This window comes from Kogia breviceps, chromosome 7 (assembly GCF_026419965.1).
Source record: "Kogia breviceps isolate mKogBre1 chromosome 7, mKogBre1 haplotype 1, whole genome shotgun sequence".
Lineage (NCBI taxonomy): Eukaryota > Metazoa > Chordata > Mammalia > Artiodactyla > Physeteridae > Kogia > Kogia breviceps.
Window position 1 is genome coordinate 43,119,479 of NC_081316.1, and position 13,845 is coordinate 43,133,323.

Here is a 13,845-nt window from a genome sequence, read left to right on the forward strand (position 1 = left end):
TAAAAAACAGAAACTAATTTTCTCACAATTCTGGAGACCAAAAGTCCAAGGTCAAGGTGTCGTCAGGTTTAGCTTCACCTGAGGTCTCTCTCATTAACTTGCAGACAGCTGCCTTCTCGCCGTGTCCTCACATGGTCTTGCCTCTGCATTTACATCTCTAAGTGTCTCTCTGTGTGTCCAATTTCCTCTTCACACAACGATACCAGTCAGATTGGATAAGGCCCACTCTAACAACCTCATTTAACTTAATTACCTTTAAGAGGGCCCTATCTCCAGATACAGTCACATTCTGAGATACTGGAGTTTTGTTTAAAATATGAATGTTTTCAGGAAGGACACAATTCTGCCCATAACACATGAACCAGACCAGAATCAACAAGGGAGTCATGGTATAGTAAGATATATAAAGAACTGAGGCTATGATTTCCCTCTATCTACCATAATGCTAAAAAAAGCCCCTCGGGGACATGGTTATTATTTTTGTCGTTTTACAGATGAGGGGAAAAAAAGCTCAACTGGATGTGAGTCCTCACATGTTTATGTTTTTTCTTATAGGAAAACATTGATTAACTGAAATAAGAAGCCAAGAGAAATCTTTTTACCTTTAATTTTCCCTTATTTGAATAAGAGGCAATCTAGTAGAGTGGCCAGGAGCGTGAGCTCTTGGCAATAGCCTGCCTGAATCCAAATCTCACCTTTAACACTTACTGGCTATTGTACTTTGGGCAAGTTAGTTAACTTTTGTGTATCTTACCTTCCTGAAACATGAGAATAATAGTACTACCTACATAGTGTTATTAAAGGGTTAATCTCTTTATGTAAAAAACTGATAACAATAACAACAACAGCAATTATTACAACCTTTTCTTATATAAGATGTGAGATCTAACAAATAGAATTCTTCTTTGAACAAGGTGATATTACCTGATGGTCAGCGGGGATGAGCAAGCTAAACTGTTCAGTTAACATCATATCACTTACTAACTGGTACTCTGTTGCAGTATATCAAATACTCCACTAAGAAATTCTCCACTCTTGATTAATTTGTATTTTTTATAAAGTTGTAATATTTCAAATCCCAATTTTCTATAACTATATATTCCTGAGGGGACAGGCCTGTATTGTCAATCAACTACTTGTACTAGTTCCATAGCTTCAAACTGATTTTTCAGCTTTTAGTTTCTCTCCTTTCCAAACCATTTAATATACTGAGGTCAGATTCAGATTCTGAAAAACATCAGTTTCATCAAGTTACTCCTCTACTCAAGCCTTCAGTGGTTCTCTAGGGCCTAAAGGGAAATATTCCAACTCCTTATTCTGGCATGCAAGACCATCCACAGAATGATTGCCTCATTTCCCACAATTCCCTCTCATGATTTGCACTTCCCACCACCATTACTTTGCTCATATTTATCTCGCAATATGCATTCCTCCTTTCATTTTTTTCACGTAATCATTCTTTCCCTTATGTTAGCATATGGATTTGGTGCCTGTGGGTATATTGATTCATCTATTTTCCACATTATCTATTGATTTTCTGTTAAGGAGGATGAAAATGTATTTTCCAATATAGTTTTTTTACAATTATTGGTTAAATTAGTAAACAGTTTTTAAGTCTTTATACTATACTTATACAAATGCAACTCTGAGCTGAGTGTTACGGTGTACTATGGTTATGTTTCCTTTCCCTGAAGGTAATAATAATGTTCTTCCTTATTCATTTGAATAGTTTTCTTTATACCCATCACTAATTCTTCTCACACCTTTCAAGAGCTTCTTGGTATAGTTTTCCGCAAAGTCAATTACTTTCAATCCTTGATTGGTTCCAGTTTCTTTTTCCCTCTGAAACAAGCCCTCAGTTTTCTAGTCTAGGTGCGCTGTTTCCCTATGCCTGCTGAGTAGTTTTCATCTTAGGACCTCTCTTTGTTGAATTCTTTTTTTTAAAAAAACTTTTTATATGAGGCTTATTGACTACAAGTAATTTCTAAATGTATTTCCTTTAATTTTACAGTAATTGGTGGATGGGTCCCTAAATCTCTAGTTTTGACCAATAAATATTGACCATTTTAAGCCATTTTCTTTTTTTATTTTAAATTGAAGTATAGTAGATTTACAATGTTGTGTTTGTTTCAGGTGAACAACACAGTGATTCAGATACATATGTAAGTATATATTTTTATATGTATATATATTCTCTTTCAGATTCTTTTCCTTTATAGGCTATTACAAAATTTTGAGTATAGTTCCTTATGCTATACAATAGGTCCTTTTTGGTTATCTATTTTATATATAGCAATACATATATGTTAATACCATTCTCCTAATTTATTCCCCATTCCTTCCCTTTTGGTAACCATAGATTTGATTTTTGTGTCTGTGGGTCTATTTCTGTTTGGTAAATAAGTTCAATTATCCCTTTTTTTCTTCTTCAGATTCCACATATAAATGATATCATATGACATTTGTCTTTCTCTGTCTGGTTTACTTCACTTAGTGTGATAATCTCTAGGTCAATGCACGTGACTGCAAATGGTCACAGACATATAGATCAATGGAACAGAGTAGAGAGCCCAGAAATAAACCCATGCACCTATGGTCAATTAATCTATGACAAGGAGGCAAGAATATACAATGGGGAAAAGACAGTCTCTTCAATAAGCAGTGTTGGCAAAACTGGAAAACTACATATAAAATAATGAAACTGAACATTCTCTAACACCATATATAGAAATAAACTCTCTTTGTTGCATTCTTGAAATTCCCTTTGCTATTCTTCTAAGTTGAGCCCTGGTCACCAAGATTTGGAGTAACTTTTTTGTTTCTCTATGCTTTTTAGCATGAGGGTTGGAGATGAAAACAATTTCCTGTAAAACTGAGGATCCTGGGTTGCTAAATTCTGGTAAAAAAAAGATTTTACTGCAAATTTTTGTATTTTTTAAAAGTTGTGAACATACCTCCACTTAACAAAAGGATATTAGCTGAGACTGAGTTTTAAACATTTCATTAGAAAATGGCATTTGGAACTTGAAGTTTTCAGAGTTTTTAGATGAAAATAGAATTTCTGCTTTCTATAATCCTTTGTCCTCACATTGCATAACTTTCCTCATGGTAGAAGGTGAGGTAGGTTCTGTATTTACCTTAATGACTAGTGGCTAAAAGAAGCAATCATAAAATCCAATGAACAAAGGAAAGATTATTGTGGGACAATTTCCTCTCCAGATCATTTAAGCAGATTAATAAAAAGAATATTTACTACCTACAGTTGTATCACCTTAGCCATGGATGAGCTGACTTTAACTTTTTATGATAGTATAAAATTCATTTTTCACCTTTAAGTCGCCTTAAGTTGTCTCCATTGCATGATGAAATAGCTGAGGGGTGAAATGTGTTCAGAATTAGTGTTGGTGTGTGTATATGAGGAAAGAGGAAATAAGTGAGGTGCTTCTAAATGGTTTATGTGCCTGATGTTATTTCTCACCTTGTCAGTTCTCAACAACAGGCCTCTGGGGGTGATGTGGGTGTGGAAAAAAAGCATGGAAAACAAATGAGTTTCTGATTCTGAATCAATTAGTGTTATTTTATGTTTTGTGTGATGTGGCCAGAGATACTTTTATCTTATAAAGAGATCTTTAAACCAGAACTTTGAAGAAGCATTTTCTGTTTTTTCTATCTCATGATCTGCTGCAAATCTGTAGCATCTTGCAGATTTTTCTCTCCCTTCTTGTCTCCCACCCTCCCTCTCTGCCTTCCATCCCTCCCCATTTTGCCTTTTCTTTGTACTTAACAAATATTTGTTGAGGTTCTTTTATACAGCAGGCGTTATTCTATGTGTTAGGGATATAACGGAGAAGAAAACAAAGTCACTGACTGCAGGATGTTTATATTCAGTTAGAAGTCAGGTGGAGGATTGGTGGGTCAAGTTTGATATAGTCCACCAATTTCCTTTAAAGCAAAAATACTAATGCCATCAACTGGGCACCTCAAAAATGTATTGACCCGAAAGTATTCATCTGACAATTGAGAAATTCTTGGTAGTTTCTCCTCCCTGTCTTAGATGACATAATAATATCCCCATTCTCCTGTGGACTCTTAAGGGAAAATGCTGGGCCTTCTGATCTCTTGCTCTGTATGATTTTGGATGGGTCATCTCATACTCAATATAATTATATAGGGGCTTATCATTCTCCTAAACTAGCATTTATTTCTAGAGTTCCCTACTTTTGCCAAGTCTTCCTATCACAAAGATTTGAAATTCCTGGCATTCCACTGGGATTATCCTTTGTTCTCTATTTGCCTTTCACTGTTCATTTCCTTTCAGTCACTAAATCCTGATATTTTTCTTCTTTCACTTGTCTATTATGAATCTCATCACATCTGCAGTTATCTCTGTAGTAGCCTTTTAGTTGGTATGTCTCTGCATCCACTTGGCCTCCTCCTACCAAATGAGTGCTGGAACAAATCCTCCTGCCTAAAGAAATTTTTCAAATTGACTCATGTTTAATCTCATGATCTCATCACTGGGTTGTATTCCTTCAGTTTTGACTTCAAACAGTCCCAGAGATTTTGTCTCTTTAATATTTGTCAACTCAAATATTGGCATGTGTTACCTATATTCCCAGTAACCAAACTCAGGCCATGTGCCCAAGATCAGCCTAATCTCCCAAGTTCCTGAATTTCTGGCATGCCTAAGGATTTCAGCTTGGCACCTGCTTTACTGGCTTAGCATTAAGTACATATCAACTCTAACCTTATCCTATTAAAGTACAAGCTGCATGCAGGAAGCTATGCTTTTTGATCCTGTAGAGCATATAGCATACACTCAAAGGGCTTGTCATTCTGGTAGATTGAGGAGTAATTTTGTATGGCTTGGTCCTTGAATGAATTGAAGAGCTGAAAAAATGAGTGTTGTAGTGGTAGCTGCAACTTGAACAGTCTTCTCCTAGGTATAGTGTAGAAGGCACTGATGGCTGTGACCTGATCTTTACAATGTGCCTGCACCACAGAGAAAAACCATTTACCTATAAATTTATTTCCTTACCCAACATAGGCTGTGCCAAACAGTATGGTAGAGGCTTGAGTTACAAGATAAATAAGATCTAAACCCTTATTTTAAGCAGGCTAACATCTAGGAGAAGAAAGAAGAGATATGTATATTAAATTATATACATAATTAAAATATATACTTTATAAGATTATTTTGAGGAGTAAATGAATTGATGTATTTAAAGGGCTTAAAACAGTGCCTGGCAAATAGAACACACTATATAAATGTTTGCTTTTAATTTTACAATGAGCTTCAATTATGTTCAAGTGCTAGGGGACCATAGAGTTTTCTTTGTATATAAATGGTGTTTGTCCATTCACAGACTCTTACAAGACTCCAGCTAGGACTTTACACTACTGATTCCATGTTCATTCATTCAAAACATACTCATTTAGCCTCTTTTACATTCTAAGACTGTGCTAGACACAAGGGGAAAAAGAGAAATAAGACGAGGTCCTCAGCTTCAGGTGCTCACATTTCTATTTGTCTAGCCTTTGAGTAATGAAAGCATTTCAGTAATTTGACTCACTAAACACCCTGAATTTTACTGCCAATGATAAATAAATCTGGGCATTTGGATTTTGTTTGAAATTAAAAAATGTAATTAAATTATTAGGGAATATCCTGGGCCTGTACACATTTGGTTAAGTATTCTGCACTGTCTACATCAACAGGATTGCAGCAGTCAAAACCACGTATAATCCAAATGTAACACTAAGCTTCAGAAGAGCCAGATCATCACAGAGGGTATGTTTTCAATTATCACAGGTTTCATTATTAAGTATATTTTTCTAAATCCTTGGAAAATTGGTGACCCATAAATGGCTAATTTTAATTAAGTAGTATATCCTAACTTAATTTATAAGATAAAGGGGAAAGAGTACAAGATCTGAAATCAGAAGATAAAGGGCCGATCCTTGTTTTATCACTTTCTAGCCGTGTGGCTTTGAGTAAATCATTTAACCACTTTTTTTTTTTTTAATGCATGCTCTCATGTCTTTTTAAAAAATTAATTTTATTATTATTTTTTGGCTGTGGTGGGTCTTCGTTGCTGCGCTTGGCTTTCTCTAGTTGTAGTGAGCGAGCGCTACTCTTCGCTGTGGTGCACGGGCTTCTCACTACGGTGGCTTCTCTTGTTATGGAACCTGGGTTCTAGGCGTGTGGGCTTCAGTAGCTGTGGCACGTGGGCTCAGTAGTTGTGGCTCGCGGGTTTTAGAGCGCAGGCTCAGTAGTTGTGGCACATGGGATTTGTTGCTCCACGGCATGTGGGATCTTCCCGGACCAGGGCTCAAACCAGTGTCCCCTGCATTTGCAGGCAGATTCTTAACCACTGCGCCACCAGGGAAGCCCTCATTTAACCTCTTCATTTGTGAAATAATGTGAATAAATATCATGCAGATTACCAGAGATATTATATCCAAGAACTCTTACTAAATTTCTGGGACATAGTAAATGTTAGTCATATTTTCAGTGCGGGTAGCTATATATGTATACATGTAGGTATAGCCAGGCTGCCTGTATGTATGTATAAATGACGCTTTTTTGTTCACATTACTTTGCCTGACTCCACAGAGGATTTGAGAGGATCATTTCCTTTGATATGTCACAAACTTTTTAACGCATTTTTCTTAATATTGGCTACCTGTGGGGCTTATGTTTACTTTGTCATTTATGACTTAAGTTACAGAGAAAGCCATGTTCGCGTGTATTCTGTGGATACACAAATTCTCAATGGCAGGCATTCTTGGATACAGTAAGGTGTCCAGCATACTGGGAAAATTTAGTGATTTCTAAATAACTCATATGGGCTAAATATTAATATGCTTCAGCTTCTTGGAGGTCAGTCAGCTATGACAACAATGACCACTGGGTATTCCTTCATCTTTATTTTGTGCAAGCTTACTTAATATCCTTGCAATAGCAAATTGTTTTGTGACTTGCTTTAGGAGAGCAGTGTGATATCAGTTTGTCAAACAAACTGATAGGAATGATAAAATCCATTTGCCCTAGATGTGGTGGGGCTGGTGGGCGATAGATGAGCTAGAGGTTCCTTCTAATTCCACTTACTTTTTGATTTACTAAACAAAGGCATTTCCTCTGTGAATTATATTGAAGGCTGGCTCTTTCCTTAGTGGCTATAGGGCTCCCATCAAAATAATTTAATGATGAAAATGAAGCTGGTCTAATTGAATTCAGTATGAACTAAGAGTCATCACCTTAGGGTGGGTTTAGCCCTTAGCACTTAATATTCTGCTCTGCAGTTCAGCTTTGTGGCAAAGCCAGGGCTATTGTCATTGCAGGTTTTAAGCTCAGGAAGATTTTCTTCTAATACAGAGAATGGGTAGTGGAGCATGTGCCTGGAATGGAGATAAATGCAGGCACCCATCTTCTCCACTTAGGAGCTTTTAAAGCCTGACACCTCATCAGCAAGTAAAAATCAACTCAGTGGATCTCAACAAAGCTGATTTTGAAAACTAAAAGTCAATTTTTGGCTTTCCCTTCAAAGGTTTATGTTCTTTACTTAAAGAACACCCTATTCTTCTTAAGAAGTAATTTTGATGAGTATCAGTAGGTTTCCTAAGTCTCTGACATGGAATTTACTTCAAACTGATTTTTAAAAATTGGGTTGGTATCACTAAGGACAGAATTCCCTAACTCACCCTGCTGTGAAATACTATGTTCACCTCCCCATTGGCTGATCCTGTTTCATTTAACCAATGATGTTTTAAGGGCTAAGATTCAGCCTTCCATTTCATTTCACTGGGTCTCTGAAAGATAGTCTAATGTTAAAATTGGCCTATTATCTAGACTGATTTAATATGTGCTTTAAAATGACTTTGGAAATAAGTTTTGATTAAAAAGTTACACCAGTGATGCATTTTCAGTATCACAAAGCAAAATCTATTTGAAGAAGTTATTTCTGCATGCCAGATTGAGCAGAAGCCTTAATTCCCCTTGGTAACTGTGTAGGCGAAAAGGAATTAGGAGCCTGGTGAATAAACAGGAAGCCATAAAAATCACAGACATCTTTCCTATCTTGTTCTTCCACCGAATGGATTGTGCAGTCAAAAATTACAACCACAATTGAATATAAAGTATTTTAAGAATGAATAAACACATCCTATTTTTTCTCTGAAATAACTATTAACAGCCAAGAAACATATGCTTCAGTGAATACTTTTAGATGAATCATAAACTACATTTCCAACAACTGTCTTTTTGAAGCCAGTTGAGACAGCTACACAAGAGTATGTTAAAGCAAATCAAGCTCTCACAGAGTCCATCTGTGACTTCCCAGTGACTCTCCAGCTACTTCTTTCCTCCAAAATTACTGTGAGCTCTACAGTTGCTGCCTGGTTAAGGGATGCCCTGTTCCATCTTCCAAATGGGTGACTTAGTCCTCTAAGAATTAAGGAGAAAATTAAGACCCTCTTTTAAAACAAGGTGTAGAGGATATAGTTCATCATGGAGAAGTTGATGAATTTTGCAAAAAACTTAATTTCTCTTATGACTAGATGTTTGCTATTTGCAATGTTTGATCTGTCATATTAGGAGGCCTACAGAGGTGAGGCACCTCCAGCTGCCACTGACAATAGGGAAATAATAAAGCTGATGAAGGGGATGGAGTTGGTGTTGGATGCTGGGCATGGATGGAAAGGAAATAAAAAGAAGCCTCTGAAGTATGCTAAAATCTAATATCTATAGTTAGAGCTGAGACTGGAGGTAGCTGTGCAAAGTATCAATTCAGCACAGCAGAACTAAGGTCAAGAATTTGAGTTCCATAAAGGAGTTGCTAGAAGTACCTTCAAGATGGCAGAAGAGTAAGATGCGGAGATCTCCTTCCTCCTCACAGAGACATCAGAAATACATCTACACATGGAACTTCTCCTATAGAACACCCACCGAATGCTGACAGAAGACCTCAGACCTCCCAAAAGGCAAGAAACTCCCCACGTACCTGGGTAGGGCAAAAGAAAAAAGAAAAAACAGAGACAAAGAGTAGGGACGGGACCTGCACCAGTGGGAGGGAGCCGTGAAGGAGGAAAGGTTCCCACACACTAGAAGCCCCTTCGCGGGCAGAGTCTGCGGGTGGCGGAGGGGGAAGCTCCGGAGCCGCGGAGGAGAGCGCAGCCACAGGGTGCGGAGGGCAAAGCGGAGAGATTCCCACAGAGGATCGGTGCCGACCGGCACTCACCAGCCCGAGAGGCTTGTCTGCTCCCCCTCCGGGGCGGGCGTGGGCCGGGAGCTGAGGCTTGGGCTTCAGTCGGATCCCAGGGAAAGGTCTGGAGTTGGCAGAGTGAAAACAGTCTGAAGGGGTTAGTGCGCCACGGCTAGCCGGGAGGGAGTCTGGTTGAAGACTGGAGCTGCTGAAGAGGTAAGAGACCTTTTCTTCCCTCTTTGCTTCCTGAGGCGCGATGAGAGGGGATTAAGCGCGCCGCTTAAAGGAGCTCCAGAAACGGACGCGGAGCTGCCGAAGAGACAAGTGACTTTTTCTTGCCTCTTTGCTTCCTCGGGCGCGAGGAGAGGGGATTAAGAGCACTGCATAAAGGAGCTCCAGAAACGGGCGCGAGCCGCGGCTGTCAGCAAGGACAGTAGAGACGGGTGTGGGACGCTAGGGTTGCTGCTGCCGCCACCAAGAGGCCTGTGTGCGAGCACAGGTCACTCTCCACACCGCCCCTCCCGGGAGCCTGTGCAGCCCGCCACTGCCGGGGTCCTGGGATCCAGGGACAACTTCCCCGGGAGAACACGCCTCGGGCCGGTACAGCGTCATGCCGGCCTCTGCCACCGAAGGCTCGCCCCGCATACGTGCCCCTTCCTCCCCCCGGCCTGTGCCAGAGCCCCCGAATCAGCTGCTCCTATAACCCTGTCCTGTCTGAGCGAAGGGCTGACGCCCTCGGACGACCTACACACAGAGGCGGGGCCAAGTCCAAAGCCCAGGAGCTGTGTGAACGAAGAGGAAAGGGGGAGTTCTCTCCCAGTAGCCTCAGAAGCAGCGGATTAAAGCTCCACAGTCAACTTGAAGTGCCCTGCATCTGTGGAAAGCCTGAATAGACAAAGAATCATCCCAAGTTGAGGAGGTGGACTTTGGGAGCAAGACAGACTATTATTTTCCCCTTTTTTCTTTTTGTGAGTGTGTATGTGTGTGCTGCTGTGTGAGATTTTGTCTGTATAGCTTTGCTTTCACTATTTGTCCTAGGGTTAGACCGACCTGTTTTTCTTAGGTTTTTTTTAATAGAAATTTTTCTTCTTAATAATTATTTTTTATTTTAATAACTATACTTTATCCTACTTTATTTTGTCTTCTCCCTTTCTTTCTTCCTTTCTTCCTTCCTTTCTTCCCTCCTTTCTTCCTTCCTTCCTCCCTTCCTTTCTTCCTTCCTCCCTTCCTTTTTTCTTCCTTCCTTCCTTCCCTCCCTCCCTCCTTCCTTCCTTCTTTCCTTCCTTCCTTGCTTCCTTTTCTTTCCTTTCTATTTTTTCTCCCTTTTATTTTAAGCTGTGTGGATTAAAGTCTCTTGGTGCTCCAGCCAGGCACCAGGGCTGTGTCTCTGAGGTGGGAGAACCAACCTCAGGACACTGGTCCACAAGAGACCTCCCAGCTCCACGCAATATCAAACAGTGAAAATCTCCCAGAGATCTCCATCTCAACACCAAGACCCAGCTTCACCCAAGGACCAGCAACGAACAGTGCTGGACACCCTATCCCCAACAAAGAGCAAGACAGGTCTACAGCCCCATCCATTAACAGAGAGGCTGCCTAAAATCATAATAAGGCTACCAACATCCCCAAACACACCACCAGACGTGGACCTGCCCACCAGAAAGACAAGATCCAGCCTCATCCACCAGAACAGAGGCACTAGTTCCCAGAACCAGGAAACCTACTCAACCCACTGAACCAACCTTAGCCACTGGGGACAGCCACCAAAAACAACGGGAACTATGAACCTGTAGCCTGCAAAAAGGAGACCCCAAACACAGTAAGATAAGCAAAATGAGAAGACAGAAAAACACACAGCAGATGAAGGAGCAAGAAAAAAAAAAAAAACACACCAGACCTAACAAATGAAGGGGAAATAGGCAGTCTACCTGAAAACAAATTCAGAATAATGATAGTAAAGATGATTCAAAATCTTGGAAACGGAATAGACAAATTGCAAGAAACAGTTAACAAGGACCTAGAAGAACTAAAGAGGAAGCAAGCAACGATGAGCAACACAATAAATGAAATTAAAAATACTCTAGATGGGGGCTTCCCTGGTGGCGCAGTGGTTGAGAGTCCGCCTGCCGATGCAGGGGATACGGGTTCGTGCCCCGGTCCGGGAAGATCCCACATGCCGCGGAGCGGCTGGGCCCGTGAGCCATGGCCGCTGAGCCTGCGCGTCCGGAGCCTGTGCTCCGCAACGGGAGAGGCCACAACAGTGAGAGGCCCGCATACCACAAAAAAAAAAAAAAAAAAAAAAAAAAAAAAAAAAAAATACTCTAGATGGGATCAATAGCAGAATAACTGAGGCAGAAGGACGGATAAGTGACCTGGAAGATAAAATAGTGGAAATAACTACTGCAGAGCAGAATAAAGAAAAAAGAATGACAAGAACTGAGGACAGTCTCAGAGACCTCTGGGACAACATTAAATGCACCAACATTCGAATTATAGGGGTCCCAGAAAAAGAAGAGAAAAAAAAAGGGACTGAGAAAATATTTTAAGAGATTATACTTGAAAACTTCCCTAATATACGAAAGGAAATAGTCAATCAAGTCCAGGAAGCACAGAGAGTCCCATACAGGATAAACCCAAGGATAAACACGCCAAGACACATAATAATCAAACTGTCAAAAATTAAATACAAAGAAAACATATTAAAAGCAGCAAGGGAAAAACAACAAATAACACACAAGGGAATCCCCACAAGGTTAACATCTGATCTTTCAGCAGAAATTCTACAAGCCAGAAGGGAGTGGCAGGACATATTTAAAGTGATGAAGGAAAAAAACCTACAACCAAGATTACTCTACCCAGCAAGAATCTCATTCAGATTTGATGGAGGAATTAAAACCTTTACAGATAAGCAAAAGCTGAGAGGGTTCAGCACCATCAAACCAGCTCTACAACAAATGCTAAAGGAACTTCTCTAGGCAAGAAACACAAGAGAAGGAAAAGACCTACAAGAACAACCTGAAACAATTAAGTAAATGGTAATAAGAACATACATATTGATACTTACCTTAAATGTAAATGGATTAAATGCTCCCACCAAAAGACACAGACTGGCTGAATGGATACAGAAACAAGACCCATATATATGCTGTCTACAAGAGACCCACTTCAGACCTAGGGACACATACAGACTGAAAGTGAGGGGATGGAAAAAGATATTCCATGCAAATGGAAATCAGAAGAAAGCTGGAGTAGCAATTCTCATATTAGACAAATAGACTTTAAAATAAAAACTATTACAAGAGACAAACAAGGACACTACATAATGATCAAGGGATCGATCCATGAAGAAGATATAACAATTGTAAATATTTATGCACCCAACATTGGAGCACCTCAATACATAAGGCAAGTACTAACAGTCATAAAAGGGGAAATCGACAGTAACACAATCATAGTAGGGGACTTTAACACCCCACTTTCACCAATGTACAGATCATCCAAAATGAAAATAAATAAGGAAACACAAGGTTTAAATGATACATTACACAAGATGGACTTAATTGATATTTATAGGATATTCCATCCAAAAGCAACAGAATACACATTTTTCTCAAGTTCTCATGGAATATTCTCCAGGATAGATCATATATTGGGTCACAAATCTAGCCTTGGTAATTTTAAAAAAATTGAAATCGTATCAAGTATCTTTTCTGACCACAATGCTATGAGACTAGATATCAATTACAGGAAAAGATCTGTAAAAAATACAAACACATGGAGGTGAAACAATACACTACTTAATAAAGATGTGATCACTGAAGAAATCAAAGAGGAAATCAAAAAATACTTAGAAACAAATGACAATGGAGACACGATGACACAAAACCTATGGGATACAGCAAAATCAGTTCTAAGAGGGAAGTTTTTAGCAATATAATCCTACCTTAAGAAACAGGAAACATCTCGAATAAACAACCTAACTTTGCACTTAAAGCAATAAGAGAAAGAAGAACAAAAAACCCCCAAATTTAGCAGAAGGAAAGAAATCATAAAGATCAGATCAGAAATAAATGAAAAAGAAATGAAGGAAACAATAGCAAAGATCAATGAAACTAAAAGCTAGTTCTTTGAGAAGATAAATAATATTGATAAACCATTAGCCAGACTCATCAAGAATAAAAGGGAGAAGACTCAAATCAATAGAATTAGAAATGAAAAGGAGATGTAACAATGGACACTACAGAAATACAAAAGATTATTAGAGATTACTACAAGCAACTGTATGTTAATAAAATTGACAACCTGGAAGAAATGGAAAAATTCTTAGAAATGCACAACCTGCCAAGACTGAACCAGGAAGAAATAGAAAATATGAACAGACAAATCACAAGCACTGAAATTGAAACTGTGATTAAAAATCTTCCAACAAACAAAAGCCCAGGACCAGATGGCTTCACAGGCGAATTCTATCAAACATTTAGAGAAGAGCTAACACCTATCCTTCTCAAACTCTTCCAACAGATAGCAGAGGGAGGAACACTCCCAAACTCTTTCTATGAGGCCGCCATAACCCTGATACCAAAACCAGACAAAGACGTCACAAAGAAAGAAAACTATAGGCCAATATCACTGGTGAACATAG

At 39.3% G+C, this 13,845-nt stretch overlaps 1 long non-coding RNA gene across 4 annotated transcripts in view; it reads left to right on the forward strand.

Moving 5' to 3' along the window:
• LOC136794497 (uncharacterized) overlaps positions 1-13,845 on the forward strand; it is a 226,922-nt gene that overhangs the window by 171,931 nt on the left and 41,146 nt on the right. For all 4 annotated transcript variants that reach the window (XR_010841366.1, XR_010841365.1, XR_010841367.1 and 1 more), the window contains one exon: positions 2,134-2,162. This is a non-coding gene — a long non-coding RNA (uncharacterized lncRNA). The remainder of the gene's footprint in view (positions 1-2,133; positions 2,163-13,845) is intronic.